At 33.1% G+C, this 19,921-nt stretch overlaps 1 protein-coding gene and 1 long non-coding RNA gene across 4 annotated transcripts in view; one reads left to right on the plus strand and one right to left on the minus strand.

Moving 5' to 3' along the window:
* LOC143058904 (solute carrier organic anion transporter family member 4A1-like) overlaps positions 1 to 19,921 on the plus strand; it is a 70,568-nt gene that overhangs the window by 16,637 nt on the left and 34,010 nt on the right. The window lies entirely within an intron of this gene.
* On the minus strand, positions 919 to 5,593 carry LOC143058906 (uncharacterized). The gene is made up of 3 exons (XR_012973283.1): positions 5,216 to 5,593; positions 2,615 to 2,707; positions 919 to 1,609 (listed from the first exon to the last, which is right to left on the minus strand). It is a non-coding gene; the product is annotated as an uncharacterized LOC143058906 (long non-coding RNA).

Consider the following 19,921-nt stretch of genomic DNA (forward strand, 5'->3'; position numbering starts at 1 on the left):
CTGTTTTTCTTTGATATGCCGAAAATCAATGAACCGTCTTACACGTGTCAAATTACATAACTGATTACACGGGAATCCTCTTATCTGATGTCTTTAACGTTTAATCGACAAGATCGGTAAAGTTGGATACTGATAAATGAATAGTTGTTGGAAAAAATTTCAGAACGAAGAAGTATTTTCTCAAGTGTATTTTGTAAATATTTCAAGTAAATAATAAATTTGTCAACAGAGTAATAAACAGTCTCCGGGACAAGTTTGCAATTCCGCTGAGTGCAAAAGTTGTCACCTTAATTTTTGGAGTTAAGTCAAAATAAAGTTGATAACTTGGTTGGTATTAGTTCCCTGATATTTGTCCTAAAATTTTTTGGATCTAGCACCACTGTTGAAAAAGTTATGCCCCTTTTTTCAACAATTTCCTCAGAGGAAAAGTACTTTTCCTCAAGGGAAATCAAATTTCCCTGAAGGAAAAAGATTTTTCCTTAAGGGAAATTGTTTTTTCCTCAAGGGAAAAAGATTTCCCTTAGGGAATTTGCTGCATAATTATTTCCTTTGAGGAAATTCTATTTCCTTAGAGGAAATTCTTTTTCCTTAAAGGAAATTCTTTTTCCTCTGAGGAAATTTGCAGCTTCAAATTTTCCTTGGAGGAAATACTTTTTCCTGTGAGGAAATTTGTAGCTTCAAATTTTCCTTGGAGGAAATACTTTTTCCTGTGAGGAAATTTTTGACAAACACTTTTCCTTGGAGGAAAATTCAAGACAACAATTTTCCTCTAAGGAAATCATTGATCTTCAAATTTCCTCTAGGGAAATTTCTGAACATCAAATTTCCCTTAAGGAAATGTTTTTCCTCTATGGAAATTTTATAACAGTACAAACAGTATTAATATATTTTCTCCTAGACTGAATTATTGATACAAAAGATAATTAAAACTTTAATACTGTAATACAAATTTTCATGGTGAGTATTAAACATACAAAAACAAAAGGCTGACTGTTTAGCATGTTTAAGACAATACAATAATAAGCAAAACGCTATGAATATCATGCCATTTGTGATGTTATTAATATTGTGATCATATTTGCATATTAAATCAAATAAACACTTTTCATGTCAAATTAACTTGTCTTTTGTTTCAGCTGCTGTGTATTCGACGCCCTACATAACTGTTCAGTGCATAAATAATTCAATCCACAAGACATCTTCCTTCAATTGGTTGAATAAATTTTGGCAACATATGTTCTTCAAACATCTTCTTTGTATATTTGATATGATGGAGCCATGTACATGAATGGATAAAGCAGGTGTTTATTTCGACAACAAACATGACAAAGATACTATTTTTTTTCTTAATTTCTCCATAATCCATCAGTTAATATGAATGTAGGTTGTTACATTTTACACAATTGTGTTCTTTGATAGTACTCCATTTTGTTTATAGCAATTTTGTAGGATTTTTTCTATTTCTTTTTCCAGAAAAACACACAGTTGAGTTCATTTCACATTAATAATCCAATTAGCACATTATGTAGAAAAGTATTAACAATTAAGTTTCCTCTTCAGTATAGACCTGCAGGACCTGTTGATGATCATAAAAACCAAGATATCTGACCTATAAATACACAAAATAAAAAAAAAATGTTATAAATGGAGAAAAAAACAGCAATATAAATAAGCTTATTTTATCATGTTTTAATGAACATTTTGAGAAACTTTCATTTGATATTCTTACTTGTCATGCTTATGAGTTCTCTTATTTCAGTGCTTTGTGTCCAAGATTTAATATTCGTTGTTTAGTGCCTTGCAGTGATATTTAAAGTTGAGCCACTTGCAATAGTTGTTATAGAATGTTCATATGTTGTGTTAATATTTGAACCACTGTCCTATATTATGGTCAGGTTGAGTGCTCACAGACATGAGGCCTAAATTAATATATTGTTTTTTCCCTAATCCCTATTCTGACAAGCCAGGTGTGGGTAGTTAGGTAGGTAAATAATTTTATTTTCCCCAAAAGCCTGAATATTATCGGATGATCCGGCAAGCCCGAAAATCAGAAATGAATAAAATAATATTTGGCTTAGTTTTGACAATAAAATTTTATGAGTAGGGCCATTTTTGCAGGGTCGGTCAGGATTGGAGAAACAAACAATATTTTATATTAGGCATGATTTTTTTTTATTAATTGTTATTGACTTTGAACATGTTGAACTAAATTGGATTGTTTAAATCTTTATATGTTGAGATCTTTAATGGATGACCTATAAAGGAAGTGTTTTCTCATTATTGAAGGCAGGCCCATGATTGGCCTTTAATTTCTTGCATCCGCTTCATTGAACTCTGGTGGATAAGTCACTCATTTACCATACCACATTTTCTTATTTTTATATGAGTCATCATTCAAAGGCAATTTCTTTTATTACTGTAATTCAGAAATTATCAAAACTTTTTAGTAATGCGAATAATGTGACTGGGTGAGTATCGCAAAAACAGAAACATATATATATATATATATATATCATGTAACTATATAGATCTTTATGCAGATTTTTTTTGTAATCACAATAAGTTGTCCATTCCCTGAAAAATCTGAATTTACAGTATATAGTAGTGGTCTTACCATTTAGGCCTTGTTGTATTCTGTTTATCTTGTTTTGCGCTCATTTCTATTGTAACTGTTTATATTTTTCATTATTTTTCTATATTTCTTGTCCTATAAAACATAAAAAGGGTAAAAACAATTATAAAACATCAGTTTGTGTTTTTCTTTATATTCAGTTATATTTAAAAAGAATGGAATATTTGTGCTATTTCATTTCACAAACTTTTTGCCAGTCATGACTTTCAAAGACTTTCACCCTGGTCAATAGTTTAAAAAACAAACATTCCCATACTTTTTCTTTGTGTTCGTACTAATTTTTCATTTGACAACAAAGACATGATTCAACTATTCTTCTAAAATTTGTTTCGCTTGACTACGTTAAACTCTGAAATATTGTTAACAGTATAATCTGTATGTGTCTCACTTGTCAAAATTTCAAATTAATATATAAATAACCAATAAAAATGCTATGCATGGCTCAGCTTGACACAAACGTACAGGTTGAACCCAGAACAGTTGGGGCAAGTATGGACACAACATTCAAGCTCGATAAACTCTGAATTTTAGATTTGGATTGTGATTCAATAGTTGATGCAGCATAGGTTTCTGACACAGAATGGTCCAAGTACTTAAAAATTTTAAATTGACAATTAACCTCTAAAATGGTCCAATATTCAAAATCTCAATACATGGTTAGATGCAGCATATCAACATGATCAAAGAACCCCAATAATTCATTTTTTGGTGAAATCAAATAAAGTTAAATTTTGGACCTTTTAGAACTCAATGTGGACCAATTTGATAACGGGCCAAAATATCAAAAACCTTAATGAATGGTTAGATTCAGCATATCAAAGAGCCTCATATAATCAATTTTTGTTGAAATCAAACAAAGTAAAATTTTGGACCCCGATTTGGACCAACATGAAATTTGGGCCCATAATAAAAAAATCTAAGTAAATATTCAGATTCAGCATATTAATCTGAACACCAAGAATTTAAATATTGTTAAAATCAAAATAAGTTAAATTTTGGACCCTTTGGACCTTAAGGTAGACCAATTTAAACAGGACCAAAAAACTAGGAATCTAAATACACAGTTAGATTTGGCATATCAAAGAACTCCAATAATTCAATTTTCTATAAAATCAAACAAAGTTTACTATTAGCCCCTATTGGCCCCTAATTCATGTAATTCCTAAACTCTGAACCAAAACTCTGGTCACAAACCTTGTGTTTGAATTTCATAGATTTCTATTACTTGTACTAAAGTAATTAAGCGAAAACTAAATGTCCTGGGACAACGACGACTACATGATAAAATTGAGAATGGAAAAAGGGAATGTGTCAAAGAGACAACAACCTGACCATAGATTCGAGGGTTGGAATCCTTTTCTTTTACCGAGCAATGCATTTGAATGGGAGATATAGTTGGAACCCCTCTTTGCTCTTGGTTGGGACCCCCTTTTAAAATGGATGGATCCGCCCCTGAGAAGCATTATAGAAAAATCTATAAGCTTTAACTCAAAATAAGGATAATTTTATTTTTAAAGGGCAGGCACAGATCCAGAGAGGGGTTCAAGGGATTGGAACCCCCCTTTTTTCGGATTATCAATGCATTTAAATAGGGACATGTAATTGGACCCCCCCCCCTTCCCCTATTGTCCTGGGTTAGAATCCCACCCCCACCCCTTTTTTAAATGACTGGATCCGCCCCTTAAGGGTCTATAATTAAGTTTGACAACATCAGACATACTACTTTATCAAAAAAAAAATGCCACATTTCATCCAATTTAATTTCATCCCTTACTTGCTACATGTATTTCATCCATAATATTTAAAGAAATAAATTTGGGAGGAGTATGATTTTAATTTGCAAGTTATTAACTATCCAAACTAGAGACCTAATAGAGTAGATATATATTTGACTAATTTAAATCAAACTTGGGGTGACTGGGAACAAAGATTTAAGGGAATAGATGACAGTTTACCTACAATGACCTAGTTTCATAGCAACAGCATACATTAATAAAGACTACATGGTCATTCTTATATGTTTAAACGTGGTTTAAACTTTGGGTGTTCATTTTTTAATGTTTAACATGTTTAAAGCTAACAGTTTCAACTACATACATGTATCAAGATTTGATCCTACATTATTTAAATATTGAAAAAAATAGCTTTTTAAATTTGGATCTATATATAATTGTGAATGTCACATGGATGTATTTTAATGTAAAGCATCTGAAAAATCATTAGCCGTCTCATATTTATTTCAGTTCTTCAAAAGGCAAATTTATATGAGCTTATGCTGAAAATAGAGATTTCTTATTAAGGAGAAATCCCTGCCCCCCTTTTTGTGTGAAAAATTTTGTTGATTATATAGGGAATCACAGAAACATGACTGAGGCAAGCATCCCCCATCTGAACCCCCCCCCCCCAATGAAAAGTTCTGGATCCCCCCGTCAACCTTTCACTCAGGTCATTGGTGAAGAGTTGTCACATGTTTGTTTAGCTTGTGTAGGTGTAAGTCAGTAAGGAGGCAACCATTTGATGTGTAGGCCGGGTGAAAAATGTGATTAATCTTGCTTTGTAAACTTGTGCTTTAAATAAAATTACCAATCCATTAAAAAATCTGTGAGCCCAATCTCATCCAGTGAAATAGATATAGTCTGTTTTCGAAGTTATATGGAAGTAAGTTAGTAGTCCAGATAATTATGACGCATTGCAAGGCATTTTTTCTAAGGAGAAGTGTAGAATGGGGGAATGGAACCAATAAATTGATCGGATCCGAAATGTTCTTCCCAGTAAAGGAGCACCTATTATTTTGTAGGTAATTATTATTAGTGTCGGTGGTCTCACAAGTAAATCAGAGTGAATATTGCATGCACATTAAAATTAGCAGAGAAGAGACAATTATCAACTTGTGTATTATTCATTTTCTCGCAGTTATTTACGGTAAATCAGCTATATAGACATAGGAAGATGTGGTGTATGTATATATATATCCCAAAACAGGTGTTCGGTTCTAGTACTATAGTATATGACTTTTAAATAACAATTATCAATTATATCTGTATTCTGTGGCGGGTCGAAGGGGATGGAATCCGGGGTTGGCCTCCCCTAGCATTTTGTGAGCAAGCATTGCATAAATGATAATCTCGGGAATCCTCTCAAGTTAATTCCTATATACAAGGTGATAGGACGTTCCGTTGGAATAGGTACCTGTGCATCAGGAAAAGTTTTAAGGCATAGCGTGAAAAGGTAACCTATTCCAACGGAACCGAACGTCCTATCACCTTGTATATAGGAACCTTAAAAATATGTGAATAGGTCGGGAAAAACTCTCTTTTGACACTTAGGTATGCTTAGACACCCCTTATTTAATGGAGACATGTAGTTGGAACCCCCTTTATTATGGCTGGATCCGCCCATGATTTTACACAGTGGCGGATCCAGGGGGGGGGGGGGTTCCGGGGGTGCGCACCACCCCCTTTATTTTTGCCGATCAATGCATTTGTATCGGGACATATGTTTTGCACCCCCCCCCCCCCTTTCGAAAATTCCTGCATCCGCCCCTGTTACATGTAAATCAAGCCCCGGGTATTTGTTGGCATAACGGTAACCACGAAAGGGGGGGGGGGGGGCTAATTAAAAGCACGAGGAATTATAAATATACAATTCATCAGGGGTAGAGTGCATCGAGGAATGGGAATTAAAATTGTCTCTTCACGATGATCGAAAAAAGTATCTTGCACGTTATTTTCATCATCTTGTCTGAAACACTCTGAATAATGAGCTTCAAGGCGAAAACAAGGCATGTGAAATACTAATAACATACACTTCTTTTTTTATACGTTGTATGGACAAACCCATAAATCCCTCAACAAAAATTGCTTGATTCATGTCATATCAAATAAATTACAGCGCGGAAAGGTAACTTTAATTTAATATCAAAACTAAATTTTTGTTATATTTTTCAATAAATTTATAAATCTTAATTAGGCATGCGTTGCGTGAGTTCCATTTCATGAGACCTACACAGATTTCTATAAAACAAATCAAAAATTATAAATACAGTTTTTCAATTCTTTCCGGCATAGATAAAAAAAAATATGTATATAATCAAGGATTTGTATAGTAAGAAAATCCTTGATATAATCTATATACGATTTGGTTGAATTATTTCACTTCATTATAATGATAAATCCTTTAGTTCTTAAATTTTTAATTAAAATGAATTTATCATTTTGATATCTAACGATAAACTTTTTAAATTGAAGTGACATGGTCAGTAACCTAATTAGTTGCATGGCTGATTACCATCTTACAGGTGACCCAGTAATTTTCCATACGACAGTAGCGTGTACCCTCGGAGTTATATCGGGGTGTGTATAACTTATTTTCTGGGGAACATCCTGTCCACGTGTAGTACTTAGCATATATTGCAACAGATGACATTAAACAAATTTTCTTTGTAGCATCGGAGGCAATTTCAGTGGAAAGTGGACAACAACAAATGGAAGTTTTTAACGACCTTGTGTGACCTATAGTTGTTAATGTTTGTGTCATTTTGGTCTTTTGTGGATAGTTGTCTCATTGGCAATCATACCACATCTTTTTGACTGGCTATATACATGATATAATATATATAGCACTTGCACGGTCGGTCCAGTGGACATATTTCATACTAGATAACTTATACAGTAATTCTTTTTATATATATGAAAATTATTGTCCGATCTGATACACGTACCTATAATGTACAGAATTTTGAACAGCTTCAAATATATGGGGTCCGTAGAAACACCGCAAAGGACCTCCTTAGTGCACTGAGAACAAAAATGTGCACTAAGGACCTGATGGAATGATACAACTGTCACAAAGGATATGGCATATAGAAATAGACTTTGTAAAAGGAGAAGGTCCGGTAAGACACCTTTTTGGCCCCAAAATATAGCAGTTTTACAAAATTGTTAAAAGTAAACTTTTAGTTATTTTTTGGACAGTAAAATGCTTCTGCTACATAAATATGGGCTGTTTTTGACAATACATGGCACATATATCGGGTACAAGCACCATAAAGTCATGCTAAATTGCAAAAACCATCTGAAAAGTGACATTTTCCGGCATATTTGGTGGATTTTTCATATTTAATTGAGCTTTTAATGACAAAATCAGTGAAAATCTTCCACATACACTAATAGAATCAAATAAAATAGACACTTAAGTGTTTCAAAAGTGGTCAAAATCTTTCGTCAGATGAACCTGAAATTTGAGGCCAAAATCGGTCCTTACCGGACCTACTCCTTTCATAATTTTAAATTATATTTTTTCTAATGTTTTCTCGACACGTGCCTCAAAAAGTTGATTGTCACCTTTAGTATAATCGATAGCAATTCATGTTCGCTCAACCTTGGCCAGTGATCTACTAGTATACTGATTAAACATGTATATGGTATTTCAAATTGTTCTCTATTTTTTTTTTCATTTGTTTGTTTTTGCCGTCTTTATTCTGTCTGCTATATTTTTTACTTCTAAATTAATAGCGTATTTTCAACTCTTTTCAGTTTGGGAATTTTTCATCCTTTTAATTTTTAAAAGACAAATAATTGTGAACACTTCACGGAACAGTGAGGATTGATATTTGGTTGCTTAACGTCCAGTTGCCAATACTTCATTCATTTTTCTAATGTTAAGAACTATGCCATTTATCAATATTTCGATTTGAGCGTTACTGATGAGTCTTGTGTAGACGAAACGCGCGTCTGGCGTACTAAATTATAATCCTGGTACTTTTGATAACTATCACAGCAATGTTTTTAAACATGTTTAGGAAAGGAACATATTTCTGATTCGATGTTTATATACAAATGCATTACAAGTATAAATATGTATAGGTTGATGTTTAGTCCCTTCGATGTTCGGCAATGGACATTTGAGCGCATTGACAGGACATTTGAGCGAAAAAAAAAGGACGTTTGAGCGCCAAAGTATAGGACATTTGAGCGCCTAAATTTTAGGACATTTGAGCGAAAATAAGAATAAGCGTAGGACATTTGAGCGAAAACAAGTCTTGGATAGAGAATTGTCTTATTGGCAATCATACCACATTTTCTTACGAATATAGTTCATTAAATGAGGAGTTTACCAACAAAAAGATTAAAACATATTTTAATTGTAAAAAACAAAGCACTAAAAACAAAGCACAGTCATAAAACAGGAGTTTACCAACAAAAAGATTAAAACATCTTTTAATTGTAAACAAAGCACTAAAAACAAAGCACTGTCATAAAACATAAAACTCGGCAACGGCATTATTTACAAGTCTGTTCGGGCTTGGAACTTATATCCCAGGCTTCTGACATAAAAATCCCTCGTAATTTCCTGCTGGCAGTATTTCGAATGCAAATCCCGGAGATTCTGTTCCTTCTCCTTTTCTGTTCGGCTCTGCGGTGCATCAATGTTCAAACTCCGAATTTTTATGTAAGTCACAGATTGCAATTTGATAATAGTGTCAAGGAAAGTATAAATTGATGGATGACTGTGATAGAACTGCTCGTTATAATGGGCATGAAATGAGTCGGCTACTTCGTCTGGAGCTAAATTATCAGGGAAAATTTCGCTCAAATGTCCTGTCTGAAAACTCAGGTAAGGTTAATATCCCGGCGCTCAAATGTCCTATGAAGTCGGCGCTCAAATGACCCTATGTGCTTTTTTCTTTTTCGCTCAAATGTCCTATGCCCTCGATGTTTTAGACTGTAAATAAATTATGACCAATTTATTTCTGACATCTTCTTCATTTTTAACTTTTGTGGATAGGTGTTTCATTGACAGCCGTACCACATCTCCTTTCGCTTATTTTTGTTGTATATATTTTTTAATTCACTTTCCTTGTCTTTTAAAATATATTTATTCCATTATTTTTATTTGATGCCGAAAATAAGAATACGAAGTTATTTGTTAAATGCTATAAATAAGCGAAGTAAAACAACCGTTAATAATTATGTATATGAGCATAACAGGGGCGGATTTAGGCGGGGGCGTGGCGGGCGTGCGCCCCCCCCCCCCCACCCTTAAAATTTGCAAAGCATGGGTTGTCCGGACGTAATAAAGTATCCGACGAAAGCTAATGTCGTCGCATTCAATCTGTCGTAACATTCAAACAAGTATTACTATATAAAACAGTAATTTAACAGAATCATTTAACGTGATTACTAATCAACTGACCTGTTGTTTATTTAAGTTCTATAAACATGTTACACTTCAAAGGAAGGTGTCAAAAGCGGTACTGCGTCTGATGACAAATATCATAGGCTTTTAGCAGTTAGCATAAAAAAATTGTGACATTCTAGTTGCAGTTTTAATAAACAATTTCTTTGATAATCGAAGTTCAAAAACATCCCTACATCACTTTACCATGAAGAAGGTGGGAGCCCTACCCGCTATTTGGGTAACCGGTTGGTTATTTCATCATACCAAGAAAGCAGTGTAAGTTAGATTCTTTCTTAAGGAAAGATAAAGATTATGATTCAAGCGAGAGGTTAGTTTGCTAATTTGACTCATTATTTAATATCTCTGTGACCATACATGATTTCTCACTTGCAACATGTAAATTTTGCCGAAGCATGCATAAACGGTCAAGGCCCAAACCCGTAGGTACTACCGTATTACATGGGATCCCAAGAAAATAAGCACAATGAATTGTTTAAGGATCTCATTTTGATTTTAGTGGTTAGCGGCCATTTTTGTTCGTTTTACAGTATGTAAAAAGTCTAGCACGACCTCCGAAAATAGAACAAAAATAAAAACACGTATCATGAATTGACAAATAAATTGTACCATGCAGTAATCATTTTCGTTTTCAATACCTTATATTGGTCAGATGAGCTATCGTCATTTGCTTCGTCTCACTTTTTTTTATATGGAGAATCAGTTTGTGTACTCAGAATTGTTTCTATTCTACTTTTGTTCAGTCCCGTTTTCTGGTAAATATATAGAGGTAGTCAATGAACAGAAACTAATAGATTTTTTGTTAATTATGGTTAATGTAGATTGTCATTTAAATTATGCGGTTTTAGATTGAAACTTTAATTTCTCGCTCATTTTACCACAAATGTTTCTCGCCACACTTCGCTTGGCAAGATATCTATCTACATTGCACCCACTCTAGAAGAATATTTCAATAACTTTGATAATTTTAACCTCAAAAAAATTTTCGAAATTTTATTCTGCGCCCCCCTAACGTCAAATCCTGTATCCGCCCCTGCATTATATCTATTTATAAAATATTTTAAATACAAGCAGACATACCATTTGTGACACCAATTTCATTTATTTCCAAATCTTAAAATCATACATTTCCGTTCTTTAGCGTTTCTTAATAATGGCAGAACGGGCTTAAGAGTCATATGATTAAGTTAACTAAATAATTTAGTTCTCCCACATCATTAGCGGATTTAGGGGGTTAAAGCGAGCCAACCCCCGGTTGAAAATCTTAAAATATTTTTTGTATTAACCATTTCTTGTTTTAATGTTATCTTTACTATAATTTGAATATCTAGCACTGAATAGAGTGACACGTTGTCGCTACACTTCTTTAAATATACACAAGTCATAATAACATTGGCCAGAGGGTAACTTGATAATTAGAGGACCAAAGGATTTAATTAAGACAATCCAAGGCTGCTATCTCTATATTTTATTATATATATATCTTTATTAGCCTCCCTTAGAGTGATACAACAATTGCAAAACGGGTAGATACGATCTGTAATCAAATAATTAAACTTATAAAATTAATACTTAAAATTTTATTTAGAGTAACCATATGCCGGATGAACAAAAAGTGTGCCATTTCTTGAAAAACATATGGTTTGGTATAACATGAAAACTTCTCTAGTGTTTTAAACATTTCTCACATAACCCCTCCCCCAAACCCCCACTTCAAGCTCTGGATCCGCGCCTGCCCATAGTGCTTATTACATTATAAAATAAAATGGTATTCATCTTCAATTGTTGAAATAAAGATGAATTGTTAAAAAAAAAGCATTGACACCAGTTTAAAGTTGTCGTTCATAGAAGACAGTTATGATTTATGATATAATTCTCTTTTTAAAACGTAAAATAATTTTACCTCTTGGAGTTTTTCTAAATATTACTTCTGTAATCGGATTTTGAAGAACCCCATGGACACCACATACTCTCAAATGTCTTTCAAGGAATAATGATAGTATGTAAACTCTTGTGTTGTTAGTAAGGAAATGAAATATCAAAAGCATTTGTTTCTCAATTTTAATCTCAAAATAGGGTTCTTTAAATAAAAAAAAAGCTTGCATAGCAATTTCCTTAAAAACTAAATATATATAACAAAGGCAAAGTTTTAAAACACAAAATTTATTTTTTATTTTTCTTTCATAAACTTGAATTTATACCACGCTAAACCGTTAGGTTAACAACCATTGATTAATCAATAAGTAACGATCAAAAGACAATTGTTTATTGGATTAGGTTGATTGAACATGATGATTCGGGAATCTGCAATAAACCGTTGGTCACGTGGCGAGTGGCAGGCGTTGATTAAAAAGTCATTTAACTTCAAAATTACAAAATCTATTGATACCTTACTTTATAGATTTGAGGTATTTAATCATATCCTCTTATATTCATGTACGCTGTGATCTTAAAACATCGTTTTAGTGCAAAAACTTTCTTCTTAGTGCACTAAGAAGTCTTTTGCGGTATTTCTACACACCGAAATATATGGCCTTATTATTGGTAATATACCATATTAGTGTCACTAATGGCTTAACGTGTTACCAAATTAAAAAGAAGAAATAGACTCAAAACCGCATTTTTAACTTTAGATTTTTTTTCAATCCCAAAATAGAGAGGAGGTCCGGTATACAGACTTATTAAAAAGTCCAGATGAGAAGTTTAACTTGCTTTTCTATTCCCGGCACTTTTAACTGTTTCTTGACGGATGCAAAAAAAAAAAAAAAATGCAGTACCTGGTTACAGTTGCGCATTGGCAAATTATAATCTTTCGATTAAATGATCTTAAATCTATATGGTCTTAATTTTAAAAGTTATAAAATCTAAATGTGAAGTGATCTAAAATGTTCAATATTAATGAGTATTTTCGCTGTGAAATGAATCTAAGGTCGTCTAAAAGTATATACATGTGTATTTGACCCGCGACTACTGACTACATAGTAAACTATTCATTATGTACCTATAAGGGGGGTCTGAGCGGGACTCGGGATTGTCGAGGCGTATTTTTTGTAAACGTGACACATGAAAGTCAAATTATGAGGGAGGGTAGGAGGGGTACTGATCCCGAAATCCCGAGCTTAAAAACACGAAATCCAGAGGTCCCGAAATTCGAAAAAAGAATTATCGTATCCCGAAAGGGTCAATCCCGAAATCCAGAGCTTAAAAACACCCGATCCCGCAGTCCCGATAAAGGTCCTATCCTCCCTCAAATTATTGTGCCGTGAAAACGCGAAATGAAGTTTAGCGGGACATGGGAAATTACAAAAATAGCAGAATTGTTCACTTACATAGTGTAAGCGGGATGGCATCATGCGAGAATCTAAAAAAATAAGTAGTAACTAAGCGGGATCCGTGAACAAAACCCCCAATGAGACCCCCATTAGTTGTGGCTTATTTTGGTCTTTTTAGTTAGTTTCTTTCCCCTACATTACTTGACCGTTTTTGTAAAACAACAGCACTCGAGGTCTGACAGTATTTTACCAAGAAATGCACAAAATATTCAAAAAGAAGGCCTAGAAAATTTAAATATTGGTATGCACACATACTCCCCTATCAGCACAGACAATTATATTTTTGTAAAGGCGCCAAACTCGTTTCTAATATTTATAATAGAACCGAAAAGAAAATGGAAATGGAAACAGAGGCGGATTTAGAGGGGGGGCCCAGGGGGCCCGGGCCCCCCCTTTTTGGGAAAAAAATTGGTTGCTTATATAGGGAATCACTGAAGCGTGACTGGAGCGGGCCCCCTCTTAGGTCAGTCAGTGGGCCCCCACTTATGAAAATTTCTGGATCCGCCACTGGGAAATGGGGAATGTATCAAAGAGATAACAACATGACCAAAGAGCAGATAACAGCTGGGTCTTCATTGCAACGAGAAAATCCCGGAACCTGAGACTGGGGTGGATCTAGTCATATAAAGGAGGGGTTCCTCACCCAGGACAATTTTTTTTTTTGGGGGGGGGGGGGTCCAACTACATGTCCCCATTCAAATGCATTGATCGTCCAATAAAGAAAGGGGGTTCCAACATGTCCAACCCTCAGCCCCCCCCCCCCCCCTGGATCCGTGCCTGTGAGGCATGCTTTAGCTTGCCATTAAACAAAAATGTATACTAGTTGAGTGATAATGGACGTCATACTAAACTCTTCAATATAAAAAAAAGAAACTAAAATAAAAATCATACAAAGGTCACAAAGGCCATAACTTCTGGCTCCTGGATTAGGAAAAGTGCAAAATGCAGTGAGGATAAAAGCCTTTACTGTAATCTTGAAATTACAATTATATAAATCATCTCACATCTTTGTGCATTTCTTGAAATTGGTCATATTAATAAATGCATGCAATATTTTCAGAAAATTTCAATATATAGGCTTTTAAAAGTCAATCTTGTGCATGATTATCAATGATTATACTCGCACAATTAACACATGTGGTTCTCAAAACTCAGAGGTGTCTATGCTATTTATGACAACATTTTAATCAAGTATAAATTTACAAAATTTGTTTAGAACTATATGATTTTTAGGTTTTTAAGCATAGATATAGTAGGTCAGGATCTGCGAACTCTCACTGACTGACTGAGCACATGAATTCAACACTAGTTTTTTGGTGATGTTGGTGTTGCTTAGTGTTTTGTTTTGTTTTTCTTTTCTGCATCTTATGTTTTGCCTTGGCATTGTCAGTTTCTCTTTCATTGCCTTTGTTTTTTTTTGTTATGTTAAATAACAAGTCACAAGAGAGAAAAAACAATAAAAATATGTGAAAAAATGGCTTAGTTCAGTATATATTAAGGAAAGAGATAACAAATAGCTAAATAAGAAAAAAGAAAATTCCTTTTCTACAGTCAATTGTCTGATAATCTAGAAGATAGCCTGATTTGGTCTAATTCTCCTGAATTCTAGCAGGTACTTTATTCCAACTTTTTTAATTCAAACAAACCATGTCTTAGATAGTCTTGGAATTAGAATACATTAATCATAAAATTTTCATAATACTTTGGTGAATTATCTATTGATATAATCATGATAATTAAGCTCCTTTTTAATTTTTAGGGATTTTAAATTTTTGATTTAAAGTTAGGGATTTTATTCATAAAAGGGGGGATTTTTCCAGTACGTATACTATTAATAATGCTTTGAGCAATTTTCATGAAACTTGGTGAATTATTTTTGTATAACATAAACATGATAATTTTCCTTTTAATTTAAAAAAAAATCTGATTTATGTCATTGTACTATCATGACTTGGGATTAGGATAGTCTCAAGAATGCTTTCACAAATTTTTATGAAACTTTGGTGAATTGTTTTTATATCTTGACAAACTTCCTTTTTAGCTCACCTGACCTGAAAGGTCAAGTGAGCTTTTCTCATCACTTGGCGTCCGTCGTCCGTAAACTTTTACAAAAATCTTCTCCTCTGAAACTACTGGGCCAAATTCTACCAAACGTGGCCACAATCATCCTTGGGATATCTAAATTAAAAAATGTGTGGGGTGACCCGTCAAACCAACCAAGATGGCCGCCATGGCTAAAAATAGAACATAGGAGTAAAATGCAGTTTTTGGCTTATAACTCAAAAACCAAAGCATTTAGAGCAAATCTGACATGGGATAAAATTGTTTATCAGGTGAAGATCTATTTGCCCTGAAATTTTCTGACGAATCGGACAACCTGTTGTTGGGTTGCTGCCCCTGAAATGGTTATTTTAAGGAAATTTTGCAGTTTTTGGTTATTATCTTGAATACTATTATAGATAGAGATAAACTGTAAACAGCAATAATGTTCAGCAGAGTAATACCTACAAATAAGTCAACAAGACCAAAATTGCCAGTCGACCCCTTAAGGAGTTATTGCCCTTTATAGTCAATTTTTAACAACTTTTCATCATTTTTTGTAACTTTTCTAAAAATCTTCTTCTCTAAAACTACTTTGCCAAATTAAATCAAACTTGGCGACAATTATCATTGTGGTTTATAGTTTAAAAAATGTGTCCGATGACCCAGCCTACCAAACAAAATGGCCGACATGGCTAAAATTAGAACATAGTGGTAAAATGCAGTTTTTGCTTTATATCTTTGAAACCAAGACATTTAGGGCAAATCTTTCAAGATTTTAATGTCCATCAGAATAAGATATATCCCCTCACAAATTTTCAGTTGAATCGGACAACCTGTTGTTGGGTTGCTGCCCTTAAATTGGTTATTTTGAGAAAATTTTGCAGTTTTTGGTTATTATCTTGAATACTATTATAGATAGAGATAAACTGTAAACAGCAATAATGTTCAACAAAGTAAGATCTACAAATAAGTCAGCATGATCAAAATTGTTAGAGGACCCCCTAAGGAGTTATTGCCCTTTAGAGTCAATATTAAACAACTTTTTCTCATTTTTGTAACTTGTATAAAAATCTTTTCTAAAACTACTTGGCCAAATTTAACCAAACTTGGCCACAATCATAATACTAGGGTATCTATTTTTAAAAAGAGTGTCTAATGACCCCGCCTACCAACAAAGATGGCTGACATCAGTAAACACATTAACAGGTGTGCGACACAGGCTCTTGAGAGCCTCTAGTTATTATTATGACCCAAAGTGGAGGGGGCATAATGTTTAACACTTGTCAGATCCTTTGTCCGTCTGTCCCAAAGTTGTTTTTTGTTCTCTTACAGTACTTTAGTTTGCCTCAACCAAATTCAATTAAACTTTTACAAAAGCTTGTTATCACAATTCTCAGATCAAGTTTGAATTTTGGTGATGTCAGTGTTACTGTACTAGAGTATCAGAGTTATGCCCCTTTAGAAATGGGGAAAATATGCTGAATTTTTGGTTTCCTGTTCTCTAAAATTTAGTTTGTCTCAACCAAATGTTATGAAATCAATACACAATGCTTATCATCACAAAATACAGATTAAGTTTGAATTTTGGTAGTGTCTCTTTTACTAAATTCTATAGTTATGTTCTTTAAAAATGGAAAAAATTGTTTCGGCCTTCTAACTTAAGTTTTCCTCAACCAAATTTTATTAAACTTTAAAAAAATACTTTTTATCATAATTTTAATCAGATCAATTTCAAATTTTGGTAGTAAAACTTTTACCGTTCTTCAGTTATGTTCCTTTAAAACTTTGAATAATATGCAAGCTGGAGTATCATTCCCTATTTATCATGTATATTTTTTATAAGATGCAGAGTTAAGGAACTTTAGTTGTTGCAAAGTTATTTTAAAATTGTCCATTTTCAAAAACTTTGAAAGGTTTTTAGAAATTTATGTATTTGTTAAAAAAATCGCAGCCTTAAACTTATAGTCACTTGAGATATATATCTATAAATGGAGCCAAATTATATACATGTTTTATGTCAATAAATACCACTGTTTGTGCATGTTTTGTTTTTTTTGGAGGGCAGGGGTCTTATTTGCACAGTGCTCATAGTGTTTTAGTCGATCATTAAAATTCATTTAAAGCTTAAAGACCAGCTATAAGGGCAAGAAGCTTAGGGACGACATCAAAAGATCAATGTAAGATAAAAACTTAATTCAAATAGTTTGGGGGTGGGGGGGGGGGGGGGGGGGGTTGAACTGCTGCAAGATTTGGTGATCCGACATTGATTTTTACATATATCCATATGGGTCAATCAATTTTTCCCAAATTAAGTTAATAGGGGGGTAGGGGGGTCAGTGAAAAAACTATTTGAATTAAGTTTTTTATCCTTCATTGAACTTTTGATGTCGTCCCTTATCAAGCACTCACGGTTTAGATTTTTATTAAACACACATTAATATACATAATGTACATTAAACAGAAAAAAATATTGATGCAAGATGTCATTCAACTTTTACTCTTTTATGTATAGGACAAGAACTATAGAAGATACAGAGAAATTATATACAGCAGAAATGATAGGCAATGTAAAATTTGCAGAAGCCAACTAAACCTAAATGGTAAGGCACCTTTTAATATAAAAAAGTTATTGAACTTGAAAGATGATTACTAGTATCATGATTACTATAAAAATTAAAAGATGTGGTATATTAAATATGAAAACTATCATGGCTTTGAGAAAGCAATTGTAGGCCTGTTACGACCTTCAATAATGAGAAAATCCATACCCTATAGTCAAAGTAGGCAGCTATAAAAGACCTAAAGATGAAACATTGAAACAATCCAAACTGTAAAACTAATCATGGTAATTGCCTAGTTTATAACAAAATAAATTACAAAAAATAAATATGACTGGTATGAAACAACAACAACAACAACCACTAAATTTTAGTGTCAGACTAAACTGACAAAAGCTACAGGCTCTGAACTTTGGACAGGCACAATAGGAATATGGCAAGGTTATATAAAAATAAGATGTGGTATGATTGCCAATAAGACAACTCTCCACCAGACAACCAATGATGTAAATTTCCTGCAAACACGGACTTGACTTCTGTAAATCAACTAATTTTTCGTGAATACTTTATTCGGCATTTTATACTTTCTAGTCTACATCGCAGTTATTTATTTTTCTCGAGTTCAAGTTTACTTAATGTATTTTAATAAGGAAAGATACACATGAAAAACATTTATTGCTGTTTCTCTCTCCATTTATAACATTTTATTTGTTTATTTTGTGTATTTATAGGTGATCAGACATCTTGGTTTTCATGATCAATAGGTCATTACTGAAGAGGAAACTTAAAGTTGAAATTTATTTACATAGTGCATAATTGGATTAATTTGAAATGGAATGTGTGCTTTCCTGCAAAAAAGAAATAGGAAATTTCAACATTATCACATGATAATGACCATAAACAAAATGGAGTTCTATCATAGATACACAAAAACACTATTGCATAAAAGCAACAACATATCTTAATCAAAAGAAAGGAGAATGCTGAACAAATACTATTTTGTTGTTGAAAAAAGGAACACCAGTTTTATCCACTCATTTACATCGCTCCCTCATATCAAATATACAGAAGAAGATCATTGAAGAACAATTTGCAAAAATGATTTCTCTTAGAATTGAAGGGAATTGTTTAGTGAATGGAATAATGTATTCACTGAATTCTTACGTAGTGGATTGAATAACTGTATACAAGCTGAAACAGAAGAAATTCTAATTTAAAATAACACGAAAAGTGTTTATTTTATTATTTAATCTGCAAATATATAAACAAATTCTTTAGAACACCACAAATGGTATGACATTCAAATTGGTTGCTTATTAATGTATGGCATTGAAACAATTACAAAGAAAATAGAAGCATTTGCTCCAAAAAAAAATATAAATCAAAGTTAAATTTATATAAAAAGTATAAACAATACCTAGATCTAAACAGTCAGACTGTATTATTTTCAATGTCATTAAAATGTTGAGTCAAACATTTATTAAAGTTTTAAATATCATTTGCATCAATTATACAGTCTTGTAATAATTATATTCATACTGTTTGTATACATGGTGTAGTGAAGAAATGTTTAACAAGTAAAAATAAGGGAAAACATTTCCTTAAGGGAAATTTGATGTTCAGAAATTTCCTCTAAGGAAATTTGAAGAACAATGATTTCCCTAGAGGAAATTTGTTGTCTTGAATTTTCCTCCAAGGAAAAGTGTTTGTCAAAAATTTCCTCACAGGAAAAAGTATTTCCTCCAAGGAAAATTTGAAGCTACAAATTTCCTCACAGGAAAAAGTATTTCCTCCAAGGAAAATTTGAAGCTGCAAATTTCCTCTAAGGAAAAAGAATTTCCTCTAAGGAAATAGAATTTCCTCAAAGGAAATTATTATGCAGCAAATTCCCTAAGGGAAATCTTTTTCCCTTGAGGAAAAAACAATTTCCCTTGAGGAAAAATCTTTTTCCTTCAGGGAAATTTGATTTCCCTTGAGGAAAAGTACTTTTCCTCTGAGGAAATTGTTGAAAAAAGGGGCATAACTTTTTCAACAGTGGTGCTAGATCCAAAAAATTTTAGGACAAATATCAGAGAACCAATACCAACCAAGTTATCAACTTTGTTTTGACTTAACTCCAAAAATTAAGGTGACAACTTTTGCACTCAGCGGAATTGCAA

This window comes from Mytilus galloprovincialis, chromosome 14, assembly GCF_965363235.1.
Source record: "Mytilus galloprovincialis chromosome 14, xbMytGall1.hap1.1, whole genome shotgun sequence".
Taxonomy (NCBI): Eukaryota; Metazoa; Mollusca; class Bivalvia; order Mytilida; family Mytilidae; genus Mytilus; species Mytilus galloprovincialis.